This window comes from Erithacus rubecula (genome assembly GCF_903797595.1).
Source record: "Erithacus rubecula genome assembly, chromosome: 1".
Taxonomy (NCBI): Eukaryota; Metazoa; Chordata; class Aves; order Passeriformes; family Muscicapidae; genus Erithacus; species Erithacus rubecula.
The window spans coordinates 21,000,705-21,023,030 of NC_136658.1; the positions used below are offsets into that span (position 1 = coordinate 21,000,705).

Sequence of the window (22,326 nt, forward strand, 5' to 3'; positions counted from 1 at the left end):
TGTATCCAGCAGTGTGAATTGAGAATTTCCAGCATGAACTTGATCCCCAGCCTGCTAAAGCCAAGGATTGAGATTAGATGAGGCCCAACACACTTTCCAAGGAACTACATCTGTTTTCTACAAGAAATGTGAGGACATCAGCTAACAAACACTTCATGAGTTACATGCCAGGACTTCTCCAAACATCTTTCCAAATGTTTCTTTACATCCTGTTTGTGGCTCATTATATTCTCCTATGACTAGGACTGGTAGACCAGCTCCTACATGGTCTAATAGTTTCTTGAGTACCTTTCCTGTGCTCTTATTTATCTGCAGGCATCCAGGCACAATGCAGCAATTGAACAGAATGATTATAAACACAGTTCAGTTCCTGACCAACCCTCAGCATGCACAAAGCATTAATGGCATGGTAAGCTAAAAACAACCATCCAAATGACATCAGCCAGCTAGGCAAGACCTACAGATGCTTTCTGTTTGCTTGGGGTATTTTACTACTTATAATATTGTCTTTGTGATGTGCTCTGCTCCATCAGCATGCAGGAAATATTGTAAGCGTGTCCACAACATAAACTGTTCCATTTATTTATCAAGCTCTGAGGTGGGAGAAGCTTTTTTTTTTTTGTACTTTTTAGGGCCTAAATACATCAATATCCCAATCCTTCATGTCCAAGACCAGTGCAAAATATATTCTTAATCAGTCCTTTTTAAGACTAAATTTAATTTATACTGATATAGTAGGTTACATGATTAATCATGTAAAAAAATGCTGGTGAATACAGGAGACAGCTGTTGGACGAAGCATACCCTTCTCTCTTGTCACAAAACTGTCTACAGAGCAATACTGAACCAACAACACTATTGCACTATTTCCCTAACATATATTTACTTAAAGCAGATTTTCTGTATCACAAAATACCACTTTTCTGGTTTGAGAAACAGAAACAATACGTTAAGTGGACAAATTAATGGAAAAAAATTTCAATTGATATTACTTTGTCACCTTCTATTTATCTCCAATGGGAGTGAGACCTCCAAAATTTGCAGAACCACATGTTCCACTGAACAGGTGATCAGACATTGACTGATCTATCCCAAACTTACAGAAGTTGCAGTGCTGATTTTCTCAAGGAACATGAGCTCATTGTATCTATCCAAGCTCAAGGCAGACAGACATGAATAACCTAGGTATCATGAGGGGTTAAGTAGCTCAGCCCTTCAAAAAATTAGGATCATCATACTGTTCAGACAAGGTCAGATGCTTTACATTTTCCAGCAAGAGAACAATTTTAAACTATGTTCTGTGCTTTTAATCTTCAGCCCTGCTGTATTTGTCTAGCAAACCCCCCTTATATTCATGTTTTTCTTTTGTAGAGTGCTCTCACTGAAACAGATTTAGGCCAATTCTGAAGAACTTAAACATAGATGAAGCAGTAATCTATAAAATAAAATGTCCCCAAGGCATCTACCACATTGTAGCCCTTGACAAGACTGCTGCCAGAAGAATTTCACTATTTAAGTATACAGCTTCTACATGAGGAAGAAAAAGAGATAATGTGTTATGGGTGTTATAAAGGACAAGGAAAGATACAAAGCAATAACCAGAATGTGCTCTTCAAAGGGAAGATCCCTTTTAAATCAAATCTAGGAAGTTACAAATAAAGTGAATACACCAATATTAACTGTATAGGCTTTACACTCACACTATCATTACCTTCAACTGTTTGCTCCCTTTGCAAGCAGCTGGACTCAGATGGGCACCCAGAATTTGATTCATAACCAGCCCACAGAGATGGAAGTCAGGAGACCTGGAATGGTATCAAAGGCTTCTCCATTTGCTGAGCAGAAACACAGAATACATTTCCAGGGGAGATCTACATACAATTAAAGAGATGGATTCTGATCAACTGTTACAGAGGCAGAAAGTCCCATAACATGAAGATTTTGGCATGGTCTAAGGGTCATAGAATTACTTAGGTGGGAAAAGACCTCCAAGATCATTGAGTTCAACCTTTGACTGAACACCACCATGTCAACTAAACCATAGCATTCAGTGCCACATCCAGTTGTTTCTTGAGTGCTTCCAGGGTGGCTCCACCACCTCCCTGAGCAGCCCACTGCAATGCTTTACAATCTTTTCAGAGAAAAAAATAGTCCTGAGGTCCAGCTTGAACCTGCCCTGGCACAGTGTGAGGCTTCCTTCCTCTTGTCCACACTTGGGTCCTCACATTTCTTTTCTTTTTTAATTATTTTTTTTTTAATTAAAAACATTCAGTAGAATTCTGATAAATCACTCCTTTAAGAACCACCTAGAAGAGCCCAAAAACAACCCAATATTTTTGCTTCAGGATAGCTAGACTTTGAAATTTGCTTTTGTTTCACAGTTGATTTAAACACTGCATTGCAAAGTTACCCATGAAACAAAAATAAAAAATCATTTCAATCAATTGAATGTTGTTTTGACAAAATAATTTTGTTTTGATTGCTACTCTCAGCTTTGATTTTAATTTTATATTAGAACATAAAATACATTTTTGAAATAAAAGTTTGAAACAAATGCATTTCTGTTCCACAAATGCCAAAAAGCTTTATCTGGAAATATGAATAGAAAAACCAAATAAGAATCCTGGAAGTATTTTTTTTTTCTTTTTTTAATGAACCACTATTTCCACACAAAGAGAATACCACTATGTATTTTTTAGTGCTTCTAGTTCCAACCTTCAGCACACTTTAGTGAGCCATATAAGTTTGTGATACCTCTGCAATACTACCAATATATCAGTGACAATTTAATTATTAAGAATCCAACTGACATGCTATTCTTGTCCAAGAATTGGTGGAGCTCACCGATGGATGAAAGGCAAGAGGCTTTTTCAGACAGCCAGTTATGTAACAAGTAACACACATCTCGTTGGGTCAAGTACTGCTGCCATTTGGGCAAGTATCAGAACCAGTTCTGACCAGGATAAAGCAGCAGACTGAGAGTCACAGACAGTCCTACTCCTACAGAAGAATCTGAGGTGAGGAAAAATGAGGGGAATGTCAGTTGTTTCTGCTCTGCTCTTTAACCTTAAACTTAACTGGTAGAAAAATACAAGAGCAGTTGTGATTAATGAAGTATTTAACATCTAAAAATCCTTTAATTGTTTCCTTCACCTGCTAAGAAAACTCTTGATCACTGCTCATACATCTGCAAATTACTAAAATGCAAAATACCATGAAGTCATATGAAGCTTGACTGAAACTATAAGACAAATCTTGGCCTAAACAGGGAAGAACTGAGGGCTTTCAACCAGATCAGGTAGCAGCAGGAGTGCCAACCATGAAACCATTCATTTAGGAAGACAAGAAGGAGAGCTGAAGCACAGCTAGGTCTTTAACCACAGCTGCACATCATTCCCAGTCATCCCTGGCTCTTTCGGCACTGGGATGTTTATGGGAAGTGGTTGCCTCCTGTGCCTTTCGGTGAGGGGTTTTTTGTAACATGGTCAGAATCTTAGTAAGAACCAAAAAATGTTTGTTTCTTCTAAAGTGAATTTCTGAATGCTTGGAGAAGAAGTATTCAAACAGCTGTACTGCTTAGTACCCCATGAAAGCATTTTTAATCAGAACTTGAACCCACCTACTACAACATCAGATGCCAAACTTGCCAAGGCTGAGATGGGCAAAATCTTGGGGAAAATTGTTGGGACTACCTTGCTTGTGGAGTTTTTTAGGTATTAGATTTGGGAAGAGGTACTTAGGAGGAGATAAGAGTGGCTAAAATAAAAGGAGTTTGGCTTGCATATCCTCACCAATAGGTTATCAATACAGGAGACAAATATGAAGGCTTGTTCAAAAGCCTGAACTACAATTACCTCTAACAGAGCTTTTCCTGCCACACATCAAGCAGACTGTTGAATTTGTGTTCTGCTACTGGACCCATGTGCTGACACTTTCCACTATCTGAAAAGAGTTGAAAACCCTACCCTTCATCTCATGTGTGCCTGCAGCTAAGGCTGCCTGCAACCCCTTCCTAACAGTAAGATTTCAGAGGAATTGCCTGAGAAATATAACCTGCACAAAATAAAAATACAGATTTAGAGATCAGAGAAAAGAAGAAATACCCAAATGCATGTCCATGCCTCAGCATCCTCATCACTAGCAGTAAATGGTCCTTGGGCTTAGATCCACATCAAGTAAAAAAGGTTCTCTTTACAAAACAGTGCCTCTTCTGAAGGAAGGACTTTCAATCCTTTTACCAGCAGCTTGCCTCTCCCTTAGCTGGTCTGAGTTATTAAAACAAACAAACAAACAAACAAGAAAACCCCTCCTTCTGCTAAGCATGCCTCTACTCTTCTAAGTGTCTTTTTGTCTCCCTTCACGCCTCCTTGGGTTTGTTGTTTTAAGTCCATGCACTAACCTGCTCTCTTTGCTCTTTTTTTATTTTCCTTTTTTTTATTTTTTTTATTCTGTTTGCTGAAAACTCCCAGCCCCAAAAGCAAATTTGGAGAAAACTGGCTTTCTCTAGTTATCCCATTGTTCTTCTCAGGCAAGATCTATTTCAGATGTTTCTATTTCAAATATTTAATGACAGACCTATTCATACAAAGACATGCCAACACCACTCCCCTGTCTCTTTGGCATGATGCAAAGCACAGAAAAAGATTGTCACAAGATACAAGGACTCTGTTAGTCAATAAAATCAAGTTCCAACTCATAAACAGTGTGTAGCAGATTCCATACATTGCCACACCTCCCAGAAGTACAAGCCTGACAAAAAGAAGTTTCAAGGGGGATGCCATGGGCCAGGTTTATCCTTTAAGCAATACCACAGTGGACCTTGGCTGGCTTCCCTTCCAAAGGACCTGCAGAGAAGCCAAAGATGGTATTGAGCCTTGGAGAGTTAATTTATTTTTGAGGTCTTGTCTTCACAGCAATGTAGTTTGTAAGTACAATGCTAATGTTGCCCCCAGCACGACTCCCACCCACAACAGAAGCCTCTTGCTCAAACTAAGTGCTATTTTAACTTGACTCTTTGGCCTAAAAGCAGATTACAAGTGGCAGCCCATGTGTTGTAGTTGCCAGTGTCAGTAACAAAGTGGGAACTCATCAGTTCTCTAGCTATGCGTTTAAAGAGCTGATCCTGCCTTGCAACTGGGGTCTAGACTAAAAGCATGGAATCCTTATTCCCAGTTATCTGCATTAAGCTTAGGCAGGTAAAGGTGATGGGCTGATGTTAATAGCCTGCTTCTCCTCTCCTCTCCTCTCCTCTCCTCTCCTCTCCTCTCCTCTCCTCTCCTCTCCTCTCCTCTCCTCTCCTCTCCTCTCCTCTCCTCTCCTCTCCTCTCCTCTCCTCTCCTCTCCTCTCCTCTCCTCTCCTCTCCTCTCCTCTCCTCTCCTCCTCCTCTCCTCTCCTCTCCTCTCCTCTCCTCTCCTCTCCTCTCCTCTCCTCTCCTCTCCTCTCCTCTCCTCTCCTCTCCTCTCCTCAGTCTTGCAGTGCATTCTGACAAAGAAATTCTCCAAATGCACAGAAGAAACCCCACACTCAGTGTCGGATAGAGAACCCTTACAAACACCAGTTTGCAATGCTGCCATAACAAGCTGAGTCAATACAGCTAAAACAATATTGGTGGTAATCACTTTTACCCACTACCTCTGCCTGGCCAGGCTATTGTTTGGAGTGAGGACAGCTTTTTGCAAGTCCCTTAGAGTCACCATCTGTGAAACACAGCACAGCTGCACCAACAGGCGACATGAGCACAGATTTTAGCTTTGTGTGAATTGCAGGTCTTACATATACAGTCAAGCATTTTAAGGCACACATGGCATGTGAGAGCAAGCCAAGGTGTCCATATAGTCAGTTCCTGTGTGGCAACTCCAACTTGCATATAGACTGTTACCTACATGATCCTTCTCTTCACTCTGAACAAACTGGCATGAGATGAGCAAATCTAAGTACTGGCAACTAATACAAACCTTGACAAAAGTGGCCATATTATCATCTGAACATCTCATGCTCTACTTTATTTACAGTCTCCAGGGCTGTAATCCCAGCTGGTAGTTATAATTAGTAGTGAATGTACTTTCACAACACATTGGACCTTCTCCTTCTTGGGCATGAGACCCCTTCCACAGAAGATTGAGGATTATGAAGAGACAAACTTTGGGGATGTTGGGCAGACAGTTTTCTCATATCACATATCTGAACAACTAGCATCACTCTCTGGCTCACAAGAGGACTTGGCAGCAAGTCAGACTATGACTATCCAGAAGACTCTTCGCTCAGTGTCAGAGTAGTAAGACACATAATGGAAACTTGCAACAAAGCATAAATAATTCTGTTTAGAAGTCAATACAAAATTGTGGACTACAAGGCCAGCTGCAGGAGCTGTCTTTTTCTTCTGAATTTTGAGCCAAAACATGGGATAACATGGTAAGCACCATCAGATAGTATGTAAACATCTACTCTTGCTTTTCCCAGTCTGTAGCCATTAGCAAATGCCTTACTATGAAACTGCAAGTGCAGTTGGGTTTTAATAGCCTTTTTTCCCTCTCTGCTCTGGGATTTTTCTTTTCTCGGCTGTAACCAGTTGCAACCAGTTGTGAATAAGTCGTTATCCCTCTGTGCAACTCACAGCAACTAAAAGAAACCAGTGTCATTATGCAATTTTCAAAAAAAAAAAAAAAAAAGAAAGAAAAAAAGGAAAAAAAAGAAAAGTTTTGTTTTATAGTTAATTATCCATGGTCTATTTACAAAATAAATCAACCCATTGTGCACCACCAGGATTTGTGACCTCATTTGAACTTTGCTTTTCATTAATCACTTTAAAAATAAAAGCTAACTAGTTTTTGTTTTTTTTTTTTTTTCTTCCTTTTGGTTTATTACTTGCATCTGGGTATAAATTGTAAAAATGGTGAAAGAACAAAGTATGGATCATTCACCCTCAGTTTCATGACTTACATGATCTCAGTGTTGTCTTTTTCCATGTGTCTAAACAGATAAACAGATACACAGTACAAAATTTCCAACATTCTGTAAAAAATGCAACCACAAGAAGATTGAAATACTTTTTCTACTGAAACTTCGAGTTATTAAAAAAAAAAAATTGCAAAAAGCTTGCCTTAAGAAGGAAATGGTGGGCAAGCATCTACAAACATATTTAAGGTACTGAAGGAAGCAAATGAAATTACTCATGTAGACATCTAAGTAATACACAAATGTTTGTGACAGCTGACTACAAGGCTATTCTGTTTAGACAAAATCTACTTGCAGGCAGGCTGAAGAAGGCAGAAACTGGATATCTGATTTCTTTATGGTGCTTACAGTTTATACAAGAAACCAGAAATATTTTTTTCTGAAAATGGTTTAATTATAGAAGAAGTTTAGCTCTTCTCCCTATGACATGAGAGAGGACTACTGAATTTCTGAAAACTAGCCAATGGAGATGAAGGCGTAGGACACTTTTAGCTGCTCTGTTAATAAAACCCAACTAACTGTATTTACACTTACTTCATTCCAACAGGAAATAAAATACATATTAGCATAAAACTGAAATTCTTAACTAAGAAAGACTGAACAATTTATTTGTCTCCACTATGAAATGCTCAAGTAAAACTGAAAAATAAGGAAGGGTGATAAACAAATATGATAAAAGTATATACAATAACAGAATATGAAAAAGTCACTCCTTTTTTTTTTTTCTGATCAGTTACCAGTCACCCTTAAGTGCCCTTGACTTTACTATGGCAAATAGAAAGTCACTTTAAGTGCTCCACTTAATTCCTAATGAAATTCTACAGAGAAGTTGTGCTGTCTGGAGGTTAAAAAAATGTGATTAATTACACTCAAGTCTACAACTTTTTACTTCTAAACTTCTGAGCTGGATGAAAGTATAAAGGCAATTGAACTTCCCCAACAGGTATATCTTAGAAACTAAGACAAAGAATTAAAGCTAAGAAATTAGATCATTAATACTACATATTATTACCAATAGGAGCTCTGAAAGATAATTTTTGCTTGCCTGTTGGTGTGAAAAAGGATCGTAGAGATTTGAAAAGTTAAAGAAACCCACTGCCTCCTCCTCCACTTTGCAGATGGCTGAGATGCTTTAACTTTCATTTCCAATCGTAAATTAGCTCCTACTTAAATGAAAGTAAAAATTTGAAGCTGCCTCCACCTGATTGCAAAGCACAGCGGCCGGGCTGGGAGAATGGACAGCCTTCAAAGGAAATAAAAGCCTTTTTGAGCAACTCCTCACATGAACGCCTGCCCTTGCAGCAGCAAGCTGTGGCCCTACAGCCGCTTTCCATTATAAACGCTAAATTGGGAAATGTTTAACATTCTTTGTTTAATCTTTGCAGTATAAAGAAAAAACAGCTGATTCTCAGAAACATGACAGCCTGAGCAACCATTAGTGATCTGCCTCCCCCTTCCTCAAAGCAGAACAGGCCATTTCCAGCCTCAGCAGTGACTGACACTTTTTAATCAGCAATGTATATTTAGATGGAACCTAGACGGTGGGATTGAAACTTCGTCTTTTTTTTTTTTTTTTTTTTTTTTGTTCCAGTGATGTAAGGGGCCGAAGGCAACCAGGATATTTAATAAAAAAATTGAAGAGAAAAACAGTTTAAGAAATATATGTAGTGAAATCTATGGACGAAGATGGTTTCAGATACTTTCTACACTGTTTTCTGTTAATATCTTTTCACAGTCCTTCCATGAAGAAGAACGCCATTATTTATTTTGATTTAAAACATTATCAACTGAGTGTATTTTTCTCTTGTTCACAGTACAGTCAAAGCAGCAACTCCATCTATTCTGCTGCAACCAGTCACACATAAATCAGCACAAACTCGGGAATGAGCAATCCTCTCAGCTGCTTACACAGACAAACTCTCTTTGTATCTTGTCTTTGCAAGAGCTTCCCTAAAGGAGTGAGTTTCATCACGTATCCAAAAAGTCACACAAGTCAGAGGTTTCTTCAGTTGAAATGATGAATACCTCAGATTGAGTCCCCACAAACTGAACTAACTGAAATAGTTAGGTTTTTTACAAGATTTTACCCTGAAGCACATTTTCTGGCTCATCAAGTCCAGCTCCCTGCTCTCTTCTACTACAGATATTAAAGGTCTCTTCTTAAAGAGTTGTTTTTAAGCCTGTAGCTGGCAGTGACAAGACCAGACATCCAGGGAACAAATCCATGAGCAAAGGGGGATGCTCTCCTTCCCCCAGGGGTTCTGACAGACAGCATGGAACATCCTCTCGTGGGGCTCCCTGATGGAGGGAGAGCGCCCAAACAGAGCCCTTGCTTCGTTTGGTGGCAACACAAAAACATTAACCAGGAGAAAAATACAGAGGAAAAAGCAAGGAGCATCCAGGTGCCAACCCTGCTCGAGGCACTGCACACAGGCCCCCAACTCCTCCTCACTGCTGGACTTCAGTGACCCTTTCCTGCAGGTGGCCCAGCCCCCTGCACACACGAGTTAAACAGCAAGGACCACAACACACAGGCGGCCTCTGGGAGAAATGGACCAGCTGCGCTGTTTGCTTCAGGGAGAAGATCACAGCTTTGAAAAGGAGGGCTGCAAGAGCATCCTGTGCAGCTAGCCTGATACTTCTGTACAATGACTCCAGAAACACTGCTTCTGCAGCATTTCCTAGGGATTGCTGCAAGGCAAAAAGACCAGTGAAACTACTGAAGGTGCCAGCAATGAATTGCTGATAGTGAAGGACAGAAAATTGTCATAAACTTCAGCCGAAGTGTGAGAGTTGCAAAAATGACTGTTCTGAGGAAGGGGGGAGGGAGGGAACCTTGGAGAATAATTGCTAGATAAAAAGCCTACCATAGCTAATTCAGCACATTGCTGGATGCAGCAAAATAATTTAGGTAGCTATTTTTCAAATATACCCAAGTCCAAGTATGCGACAAGGAAGAGAAATAATGAAAATTTAAAATAAAAATTAATTCTATTCATTTTTGTTGCTGTTTTTAAATCTTTGGGGTTCATATTTAACCTTTTCTCTAAAATAACAAACTTGAATTTAAGAAAACTAAGGCATAGATCTTCACAGAGACAGGACTCAAACAGCTTATGTTTAAAAATAAAATAGCAGAGTCTTTTTAAGTTGTGAAGTGAAGACTTATTCATTAAAACTGAATATTAACATCTCATTTCAGAAACTGTTCAAACCATCCCTTTTGCCTATTTTGCCTATGAATTTAGGCAGACAGAAGTTTCACAGGTTGCATGTCTAGCATCTGGTCAAGTCAAATCACCCTCTCCTCCATAAATTAAAATTAGATTTCCATTCTGCAGAACACACAAAATTCCCTCGTTCTGGTTGCTGTTCAACCGTGCATATATAACCAGAGTTTTAGCAGCAGGCATTTACAAGGGCTTTCCCTTTCTAAATTAGAAAATACTCAAGAAATAATTAAATGTTTGTTTGACCATTAAGGAAGGTTAGTGCCTTGCTAGTAGTCCACCCAAGCATACAAAGCAAAGCTGGGGACTGAAGACCTGGGAAGTTGGGGGTAACCTAGTGACACACAGAGAAATGTCTCAGCAACTGGAAAGCAGGCGATGTCTTTAAGAGGGGAAATTGCTTGTCTGCCATTAAAAGTTATCAGGTTTTATACATCTATTCCAAATAAGTCTCCAATTGCAATCAGTGCCGACAAAAAACTTACAGACTGAGACTCTGAAAAGACAAGCAGAAAGTAATTTTCACTCAAAGACAAATGATCACTCTTTTGATTAAGTCAAACACTGGACTCATTACTGAGCATGTTCTCTGTAAAGTTACACCATGTACATCTTCCAAGCATTTTATAAAGGGCTGACAGTATGAGGGACACCAGGATAAGAGAATTTAAGGAAGTTACTCTCCTCCATCTTATAAACTGCTATTGATATGCTGATTCAGCCACGTCTTATAATTACATAGGTTTTCAGGCCCTATAATTCCTACAGGATAGTCTTATAGAATTTGATTACCTGAAGACCAAGGCTTTTTTCATTTATATATTATCATTACATTATAGAAGGTTATTAAATCTTACATATAGTTGGCGCTCACAGTTTGATCTGTGTGGCAACACAGGCCTGAAATTTAAATAATTTTTTAACCTCTACAAATTATTTCAATGCCTTCTTCTTATGTATCTGAATTGATTTTATATACATTAATAAAATAGGTTTAGAATATTTCTGAAGGGCACAACAAAACAGTATCTGCCAGTATAATCCCTAAGTGATTCTTTACTGAGACACAAATGGAGGCAGAAGTAGTTTTCATTTCCCAGAGCCAAAGCAAAGGCTGGTTTCAGAATCCAGGTGTTCCAATACATTTCTGAATATATGTGTACTTGCAGCAGTTTGGTGAAATATACTTACTTACCCAGATTAAAGCATACTTAGAGAGCTTAAAATAGTCCACTTCCTGTTTTCACAAAACTCTGTTTCATTTAAAGTTTGTCTCAGGGATCACTGTTTAAAGATGTCAGCTTCAAATTTTTCTTCTGTTATGCCTGAAGTGGGCATAATTCACGCACAGACTCATTTTATGGCTCTTTTCTAATGCCAGAAAAACATTTTAAAATAACTGAGGATTGAGCCCTATGACTTTATAATTGACCTAATAGACTCCTGACATCATATCATCAGAATTAGTAGCATTACACTGGGGAAGATTCTGTCCAAGAATGTGCAGGCAGAAAAGAATGATTCGTGAAGGGACAAAGAAAACAAACCCTGACACAATGCTTGCAACCACAAACAGGTGAGATCCTCAGAGGATACAACTAGGAATAAATTGGTTGCAGTAGCTACAGGAATAATTTGCTCCTATATTATGAACAGAAAAAAAGTATGAACTTTCCTTTATTACTGTCCTATTTCTTCCCTTTCTTCAAACCAAAGAAAGCCTCTTCTTTCTTTTTCTTTAAATTATCATTTTAGCAGGGCTGTATTTTTTTTTTTTTTTGCATTTGACAGAAGTAAATTAAAATATCCCAACCAATTCTAATTAGAAGAATCTCTGGATCTTTATGGACATCAATCACTTAAAATAGACATGAATAAAGTTAAGCACAACCTAAAATTTCACTGTTCTTCTGCACTTCCTGCTGTTACACAGAGACTGACCTGACAGTTGCATTAAGGTCAAGAGAGGAAAGGGGAAAAAAGCTTTCATTTTATACATCCAGAAGTTAGAGGGAGGGGTAGAAGAGAGAGGAGGAGAGGCAGAAACACTGTGCAGAAGCTAGGGATGTTCCAGAGCACATTGTGACAAGAAAATACTCAATAAGAATTCCTCCAGCCAAAACCAGATCTTAAATAGATCCATTGTCTTCCAGCCTGAAGCCCTTAAAAAGGCTCAAAATTAAAGTCTGTGCTGTGGGCACCCAGTCGTTCTTTCCTTTCATCAGGATTTGCAGGTTTTAATACAATCTGTCGTCAGGAAAAACAGTAGAGCTGTACAGTCCAGAGGTAACAAAAGAGAAAGGCAGGCGAGAGTTACATAACTGGCTTTTTACATAAATATTACATTGAGAGATATTTTGCTTCACAGAAAGGAAAAAAGATTAAAAAAAAAAAAGCTAGAACTAACGTCAGACAATAAAATCCAACTTCACTTAACTCCTCGTCCCTCTTTCACTTTGCAACATGTATCTAATAGTTGAAGTGAGGTGTTTCTTTTTCTTTTTTCATTATGACTAAACAAATAACCAATTCAGCCTTAAACACTTCATAACAGATTGGGTTGTATTACCTGAGAATTGCACCACATCATGGAAGCTGGAAAAAAGTCTTATTTTCAAGCATAAGCAAGCCTGCCTTGCTTATCTGCAGCACGGGGCAATTAGAAATGACCATGGCTGTTAAACAAGCTCGCCTCTGTACAGTCTGAGAAGAGGGAAAAAAACCCTGCAAGTCTCCCCATCTGTTATTTCCCTTTTTACTCTTTTTTTTTTTTTTTTTTTCTTTTTTTCTGGCTGTAGAAAAGCAAAATTATGCAAGAGCTTTTGAATGTAAAGCCTGTGTGTGCTTTTTCCCTTTTTGTCTCTGCGTACACGGTGTGTGCTATTGCATAACCGAGCACGGAGTGGGCAGTGAGAATTTACTACTGATTTACACCACTCCTCACTCTGAGCAGGGAGACACACACAGCAGGGCACAGAGCTGACATGGACCTGCATTTAAGGCATGTGCCATGGAGAGAGGGAAGCAAAGCATAGAAAAACAGAACTGTACCTTTCTCAACTAAATGCAATTTTCCCAACCTTTTTGTTTTTATGCCCTTTAGTAGAATCATGGATGTTTAACAAAACCCACAAACCTCTCTGTCCAAAAGTAGGGTTTCCCTCCCACATGCCCATGCCAATTCCTACTAGAAACTACAAAAACCTGCCAATTAATGCCATTGTGACACTTCCTGTGCCTGGTATAAAGATGCCTAGCAAGGTCTTACTGACCATGAGGGTCCATCAGAGTTACAAAGAGAATTCTTTTTTTAAGTAATACTATATATGACTCTTTTACTTATTTCGTTAGGATCTGCTTTAGGCTTGCAGGAGCACAGAAATCATAGACACTATGCACAGTATGCAACACAAAGCCTTGGCGTTTTTGAGATGATTGGGTGATGTGTAAATATGAGAATTAGAGACCAGAAACAAGGGAAGTTCAATCTGTTTTGTTCACTTATTAAGCAGCCAGAATATTCACATTGTTCTCACTTTTCCACACACCCAGAATCATCAGTTGAGACAGACAAGCCTCTAGCTCATTCATGAGAATAATTTTGAGTCAGTAGGAGGAATTGTCCCATTTACACAGGTGAGTGCCCATCACATTGCTGAATCCTTTGCATCCAAGGTGAGACATGGCTGTGCAAATTCTGCCTGCTCCAACTTGACTCTAGGTCCTACAAAGCAAGGGAACACCCCCCAAGGGCTGGCACGACACTGGACTCCTGGGAATCCATTCATTTATTGGGTGGGGATTTCTCTAATAAAGTCAGCAGAATTCTAGAGCATGTTAACATACTTTAAAGGATGCTAAAAGATTGAAGACTAAAGGGAAGTTTATTACAAGTCACAGCAGACACTGAGCCTTGTAATGGAAATGAAACTGAGGGTGCTGATTAAGAAAATGTATAAAATAATAAAAAAAACCCCAAGTATCAGTGCTGTTAGAACTTCTTTTGCATTAGCTTTACTGAAACACACACACTCTCCATATTACTTTCTTCAAATTGTGTTTAATGGACAACATGCTTTTTCTTACAGATCTGACACTGGACATTTTTACAGGTCCCAAAATAGCACAGTGAGCAAAGAAAAAAAACTCCATGTTATAAGAAAGGCAAACCCTATTTTAAGAAGATTACATAGATATGCAATATTTCTGACTGTACTGTTTATTTTTTTTTCTTTTACCCAGGTTCACATCTACTAACATTAACTATGGTACTATCAGCCAGCATGCAGTCAAGATCTCTGTCAGGCTGTTAGGAAAAGAAAACATTTATTCACTGTCTTGCACATGCTTATTCATTTTGTTTGCACATAACTGGAATTGCATTGAAATTACCCAGAAAAGTTTTACACAAAAAAATCACGTGCAGCCTAACTGGTCTGATTTGTCTTAAAATGAAACTGACCCTTAAAGGAAAAGAATAAAGTTTTCATTAAATGAGACCTACTCATGCAACCTGAATTAGGCACTTACTAATACAGATGGGGCCAACTCAAACCATGCTCAGGCATATTTCCTTTACTCACCAGGGGAATGCTGAGGGAAAGAAATGAGACCTAGAAGGAAAACTCTACTTCTCTGCCACGCAGCTACTAGAAATGATGCTCCATGAGCAAACTTTAAGTGATGCTATGCAAGGTGAGTGTTTCATGAAGGATGAACCAGAGGACCACCACAACAAACAATAAAAGCCTGCACTCTTCTGACAAGACTGCATGGGAAAAAGAACATATTTTTCAGCACCATTTATAGACTTAGCCTGGAGGTTTAGCATATCCTCATCTTATGGGACATAGCTTACTAGCATAAAATGCTTTACAGGATGTTGTATAAAATAGATACAGAAAGAGACTAAAGAAATAACAGCTAAGGGAAGCCAAGCTCAGCTCCAGTGCTGCTGTGTTTGCTTCATCATTGGCCAGAGTACACCTATTTATTTGTACACCTATTTTAGTTAGCATGTCAGATTCTAAGCAACTAGCTGTGGACTTTACATATCAGGTTGAACACCTTAAAATATGAGGATACAAATAAGGGAGTTTAGATCTGGTACATTCTGTTCTTGAGGGCTATCAAGCAAAGCTGAATAAAGTTTCTATTATAACCCACTTGCCTTCAATCACTCAAAGATGTTGGAAACTTCACAACATAAATTTTCTGTTCCTAATGATTACCTAATCTTAAATTTCACAAAAACTTGAATAAACAAAAGTTCATCTGTTTTGCACATACAGAATGAGAAAAAAACATCCAGAGATTTGAGAGAAATGGTAAAAAGAGTGCTTAAACTATCTATAGAAAAAGCACAGAAAACAACAGTTTGTTTTACGAATGGACTCATAAAGTCAATATTGGCTAGATTTATTTCAAGAAAAAGCTTTCTACTCTCATGAAAATACTTCAGTCTTTAAAATTCCACACACCTACAAAATCCTACCAGACCTTTTATTAATACCACCATGGATACACATTTAGGTCAGAAAATCCTAAAAAAATCCCTATGTGTGTACTAAAAAACCTTGTATTTGTATCTAATTGTATATTACATTCTTTAATGTCTTTGATAGATGCTCTTCCTAGAAGAGGACATAACTACAAAGTAACATTACATTTCACTATGTTAGACAGCTGCTTTGGATAGATATTTTGGGTTTTGATGAGTGAAACAAATTAATAGCAGATGCCTTTTGCATGTATCAAAGATACTATAGCACTGTATTTGCAGAAAAACAATGTGACTTCTTATTAAGGACAATCTTAAGGGAGAAACTAAGGTTATAAACAAGTTATTGCTCTAAGATTTCATGATTTTGCATGTAAGCTTAATGTTTCTCAGAACAGATTCTGTCTTTTTAATGACTGTAGGAGGACATAAGCACAGTGCTAGGTTGCCATGGGCTTTTAATGGCAAATTGAATAATAAAAAAAATTTAAAATTATAGAGACAAAACCTAAATATACTAAGGATGCTTGCCAACTGTTTCTGCTAGTTAAAGAATCAATAAACCTTTGCAGACCTTGTGCAACATGACTTTACTTGCAACAAAAGTAATTCACAAGTATGCTTTTCCTGGCAATTTACCTTTACTTTTCTCCTACTGACTTTTCTTTCACATGAACCTTTTGGACTTCACTGTTTTGGAATGACCATGACACAGCAGAAGTTGCTAAACTTTCCCCACCCCTCAGCTAACCTATTAAACATGTGTAATGCTGTTATTTCCTAACAGTTCTTACAGACTGATGTATTTCCAAGACAGTTTTAGTCAAAATGAATGGCAGTAAAATTGGCAAAGACTCAGAAAGCAAAAGTCCAAGGAGACTAGCAAAGAACTCAGTCAGAAAAAATGGTCTCTGGATATTTTTGCCATGTCTGCCAGAACCAAAAGAATTGAGGTTATGTCAGTGTTTCCATAATAAACATCAGTTTTCAACATTATAACAACTCAGCTGCAAAGATCTGATCCAGACTGAAATCAACACGTGGGGTTTTAGATCAAGAGTAATTTTTTTCTTTAAACTTATATTTCCCCTGCTGCAAAGGCAATCTAATGTTGTAATTTTATCTGGTAAGTAATTACTAATTTATCAGAATTAGGGAGAGGAAGCAGAAAACAAAAATTCAGAATTCATAGTAAATGCTTTCTGGGATTGCATAACTTTCCATCCAGATATTCCTCATGAGATTTTGAAAAGACTGCATTTCTAAAGTAATTGTTGGATCAGTATAACCCTTGTCCAACAAGCCTTAATATCTGTTTTGCTCCCTAAGAGCAACATCTTGTTTTGAAGCAAGTGTGACTTTTATACTGTGCAGCAGAAACAAGAAAAGAACTAGGAGGGATTCAGAAGAATTTACAGGATAGGCCAGTTAATTTCTGAAGTACTGTAATTTATCACATTAATTAACCTCATTCCTCTCAAACACCACTCCTAAAATACAGAGGTTTCATCCTGAGGGAGCCTGAATAACTCAAAGATATTCAGACAGGGGTTGATCACACACCTGAGGCATCCCTGCAGTGCAGAGGGCATGGTGAGGTGTGAGAGCTGTGAAAGCCCAGAGCATCCTCCAGCCCAGAGTTTGGCATTTCCCACAGCTTCTCATTGTCACTTCAAACTCCTCTTTGAGTTTAATTCAAGTATCTCAATAGATACAGTAAAAACAGGCACCTTCCCAGGACACTTCATAACGTTTGAAAATCAAATTTTCAGGAAGCACCTAGGTGATAGGAAACTGTAGTGTAAACTGAGTATGTTAAAATACACCTGGAAGAGTTTATTTTCAGGTATTAAAATAAGAAAGCTTAGTAAAAAATGCCTTGCACCAAACCAAGTATTGCATTCAGGAGCAAAACCCAGATATTATGAGCTGCCTTTTCTCTTTTTATCTGCAGAGAAAAATTATTTTAGACTAGATACTTTATGAAACCCTGCATTACATGAGCTAAATACCACAGTAAGCCTTTTACCACTTGACATTTTAATTTTCTGTCTTTGGTTCTGTTTTGTCATACTAAGTATGACTGGTCCCAATATGGGTATACACACGCTGGTGTTTGCATTTCTTCTGCTTTGCTGCAAGTTCTTCAGAATACTGAAACTAGACAATACTCATCAGCTAATGGCATATTTTGAACACAAATAAATTAAAAATAAGTGAACTGTTTGAAACACAACACAAAATATCATCAGCAGTATTTCCAACTGTAATCTCTTCATTTTTACTCCAGACTATCAGAGAACTTTGTACTAGAAGACAGACTCTTAGAAACATCCTGCCCTGGGAGTAGCTCCACTGGAATCATGACACCAATTAAACAAAAAATGATATTATTCAACTACCCATCTGTGGGACATATTTACTATTAATTCTACTAAAAAAAGGAAAATAAGTCACGGATTCTAAATAATTTGTGCAAGATCTCACTCTAAGCAAGTGGTCAAGCTGGAAATAGAATGCTAAACTTCAGCTGCCAGCTTCTTGCTGTAAACTCCTCAATACTTACCTGCATTATACAAAGAAAAATAAAACACAGCATTGACAAGTTTCAGGCATTTTCCAGCAGCCTTGATTTATCTAAGCAATCTCATAAAAGAGCTATAGAATAAGAAAAAATTGAGTTTTCATCCTCCTCTGAATAGCTGAAAAGTTTTCTTTATCTATAGTAAAGTTAAGACTTTTCTGATTTTTAACTACCTATATTGTAACTATGGATTAGCCAAAGGTATATTGCTACAGCAGAGAGAAAGATGAGTGTTAAAACAGGCAATCAGAGATTTAAATAGAGAAGGCTAAGACACACATTTATGTGTACACACTCAACATTATTTCAGAAAGTAATTTTGCACTTAAATGCTTTCCTCAGTACTCTACCACCTAAGTTCATCTGGAGAGACTGTAGCACCTGAAGCAAAGAAAATTTGTTGTAGAGCAGAAGCAGAAAGTTGACAAGCACAGTGTGTGAGGCTTATTGCAAAACAGAAACTAGAGGCAGCACTTTTTCAGACTGTGGGCCAAGATCTGTATTTTATATACTTATTTTAAGGTAAAATTACAAATGCTATGCTTTGACTTCAGAAGAAACCACACAATGACTTGTATTACACAAATTATTAGCTGCAGTAAATCTTCTGCCACAATTGTTGCTCATATTGGAAGGAAGTTTCCTTACCTTTTCACTTTGCTGAGAGCCAACAGTGTCATCCCCTTAGCGTCAGCTACTCTTCTACTATACAGAAGGCAAGTAATAGCAAAACTGTGCTGATCTGCCTGCTTTCACTCTATATAGTGTCTGTATTTATAGGCTTTTGCTTCTATCTGAATCTATATTTATCTGCTTTATCTGCCTACAGTGCATCTGCTTCTCGTACACACAGACATATATCCATACACGTGTGCATGCATACAGATATTCAGACACATATAAACACACATACGGGCATTCCCAGAATATGGGTGCTTACAGAGCTTCTGTTCCACAGCAACGTTTGTATAAATACAAACATATGCAGTGTACACAATATAAACCAAGGCATGCACAAAGAAAATCATCAGCTATTGCATGAATATGCCTTGCTGGCTTTGGGAAGGTTTATTATTCAGCAGGCTGCTTAGTCAAGAGGATTGTATACAATTAGTTTCCTTTACATTACTCTGATGTTGTAGTTTTGCAAGCAGTAGCAATTTGTGTTGTTATTTTTTTCTGGGAGTTTTTTTTGCGTGTAAGCATAGTTGGCACAGTTGTGAAATCACTGCCATCCTGTCAAGAGATGGATTCCCTGTTGGTACCACTAACAGTTTCCCTCAGGCTAGTCATTAAAAGGCAAGAGTTAGGCCACCCTATGCCAGTTCAGGAGAGATTCCCTAGAGGGAAGAAAGAAGGTACAACCTCAGATCCAGGTCGATTTGGTAATTTTAAGACCAAACATTCCTTAGGCTTTAAAAATAAACATCATTTTCCCTAATTAAGAGAGAATAAATGGAGGTATTCATCTTTACACGAGGAGAAACCATCATGCCCCACTTCCCTGCATCACCAGACAGAATTGCAGGAATTCTGTCCTATTACTTAGACTGGAGCTATATATCATCTCTACCTTTTTGGTTGGTGGGAAGGCTTCTGTTAAGACAATGAGAGCTGCTGGGGGAGATGATGGAAGTGGAGTATGTGACAGTAAAGATCTCTGTATTACCATAAAATGATAAAGCTTCCATCAGGCCAGTTATCTAACTAGATCATAGTATGTTTCTGCTTTACAACCTTAATTCAATACTTGATTAATTCACATCCTAGCATCTCCAAGGAGGAGGAGGAGGAGTTTCTACAATATAAGAGCAAAGCCAGGCAGTAAGTCACTGGGGATTTATTTCTGTCCCTCTCATTGCAGAAGCTGCATTTTGGCTTCCCAGTTGCTCAAAAGGCAATGAAAATGAACTGCTGATTTAATACATGACCTCTAGACTCTTCTGAAAGGGGCAGGAATCCCTAAGCCAAAAACTACTGGGTATACAGGCTAAAGAAATAAGATACAAAGAACCTTCTGGGTATCAAGGACAGCTGAAGAAGACAGTCTTACCCATAATCCTTTCTAAACCTACAAAATTTCAAATAGGGCCAAACAACACATCCTGGCATTTTGAAGAAGTAAAAAAACTATACTCAATTCTAAAAACCTAGTCTCATCTGAAAACCAAGTAATTAGTACCTTAACAAGAAACTTAATGAATAAACAAATTATCATTTGGATGTGTTTTAAAACCTCAAACAAGTAACTCAAAATCAGAAAAAAAACCCTCAATCCCTTAAAACTTTTTACATCAAGATCATGTTTGATAACTAAACCAGAAATACTACTACAAAATCAAAGACTTTTAGATAATTCTTTCATTCACTTGATCACACTGAAGAGCAGCTACTCTAGTAATTTTATGCTTATCTGGTATTAAATGGTCCGTTTGAAAGGGTTTTTATAAAACATACAGACAAGGTGGTATTTAAATAGAATATATATACTTTTCCCACAGATTTTCCATGTATCTTCATTTAATTTCTTTTAGTCCTAATATTCCCATTTCTCAATCATTAAACTGAACTGCAGCTACTGAACAAAACTCTGTTCATGCTTCCCTCACTGTTAAAGTTATCCTTACCTCAACCGCTGACACAGCCGTCTCAAAATTTAAAAAAATGTAACTCCATCATCTTAATTTACTGGTTTTTTAACTGCCCAGCTCAAGTTACTCAGTAACAGGGGATCCACTCTATTTGAGAAGTTTTGTTGTTTTGCCATCTATAAATAAAATACCAATTTGAAAGAAAACAGAAACGATTTTTGGTCGGTTTCTACATTATCTAAGCACCATCAGCCCGGTAGGACTTGTTATCAAACAGTTTAACACACTACTAAAAATGACAGTTTGTGATTACTGTAATAACTCTACATTTATGATATATTTAGCAGTGACCATTTAGCAACTAGTCCATTAATTTTTTTCTCAGCAGGGTATTTTATAGTTTTAGTGTGTTTTTAAGACATTTCTAAATTGGAAAACATTATTTAATTATTCACATAGCAGCAGATTGATTACAGAATATAGTTTTTCTTTGAGGGTGCCCTACAATGTACCTTTATATAGTTAAGGAAATTTTCTAGCACTTCTTTGATGCACAAATGTACAAACTCCTACCTCATTAGTTCAACATTCTTTGAAATGTTGTAGGTAGAACATAAAAGGAACCTGTTTAATGCAAACTCTCTCCTTTCTTATGACAAAGAGAGTGAATATTGCTGGAGTTCCAGAAATGTACCCTTCTCTCAGTATATATACATTGCAATGAAAAATACAGGCTGGGACAAATTTCTAATACATCTTACATTGCATAAATGAATTCAAAATCTGACATACATCTATCCCTCCTTAGGAATCCTCATTTCCCTCAAAAAAGGACTTATGTCATTTAATACTGATGCGACTCTATGGGTTTATAATCCAATATTACATTAGTATAGCCATATACATGCATGAAGTTGATCTGGTTTAATTACTTGAGTAAAAATATCAATTATTTCAGATACAGCAATTATATTAGCTAAAATCTATGCACATATTGGGCCTTAGTAGATGTCTGAGCCCTTCTAAGACAAAATGGTAAAGACCAGCTGTCCATTCCAATGTTCGCATTCCTAAACAATCTTAAAAAAGCTGAAACTGCCCAAAATATGTCAGTTTAAAAGTAAATAAATTACATGGGCCATGCACTAATGTGTTGAATCAGAATTTCAAGGATCAACAATAAGCATGTATATATTAGAAGAAAATATTTGGCCAATTTATCAAAAGACGAACAGTAATGAGAAATTACAAAAGAGATTGTTTTCAATTAGTTCAGTGAGACAAATTCAAGTATAAACCAAGGAAGAAGGGGTTGAAACCTCAATAGGAAGGACTGATCAATGCTGCCTTCCAACAAAAAAAGTCTTAAACCTCAGATACACAGCTGCAACTTGGTACCCTCATCATCTCTTTATGCAGTAGAAGCTTTCATGTGGCCAGCAACACCTAAAGATGGAAACAGGGTA

General features: G+C 37.7%; 1 protein-coding gene across 37 annotated transcripts in view; it reads right to left on the reverse strand.

Moving 5' to 3' along the window:
- ZBTB20 (zinc finger and BTB domain containing 20) overlaps nt 1–22,326 on the reverse strand; it is a 472,123-nt gene that overhangs the window by 222,024 nt on the left and 227,773 nt on the right. The window contains exon 1 of one of the 37 annotated variants that reach the window (XM_079321871.1): nt 12,755–12,901. The exons of the other annotated variants lie outside the window; for them this stretch is intronic. The gene's annotated coding sequence lies outside the window, so the exon portion shown is untranslated. Of the gene's footprint in view, nt 1–12,754; nt 12,902–22,326 lie in introns of those variants that run through there. 37 annotated transcript variants of the gene reach the window in all.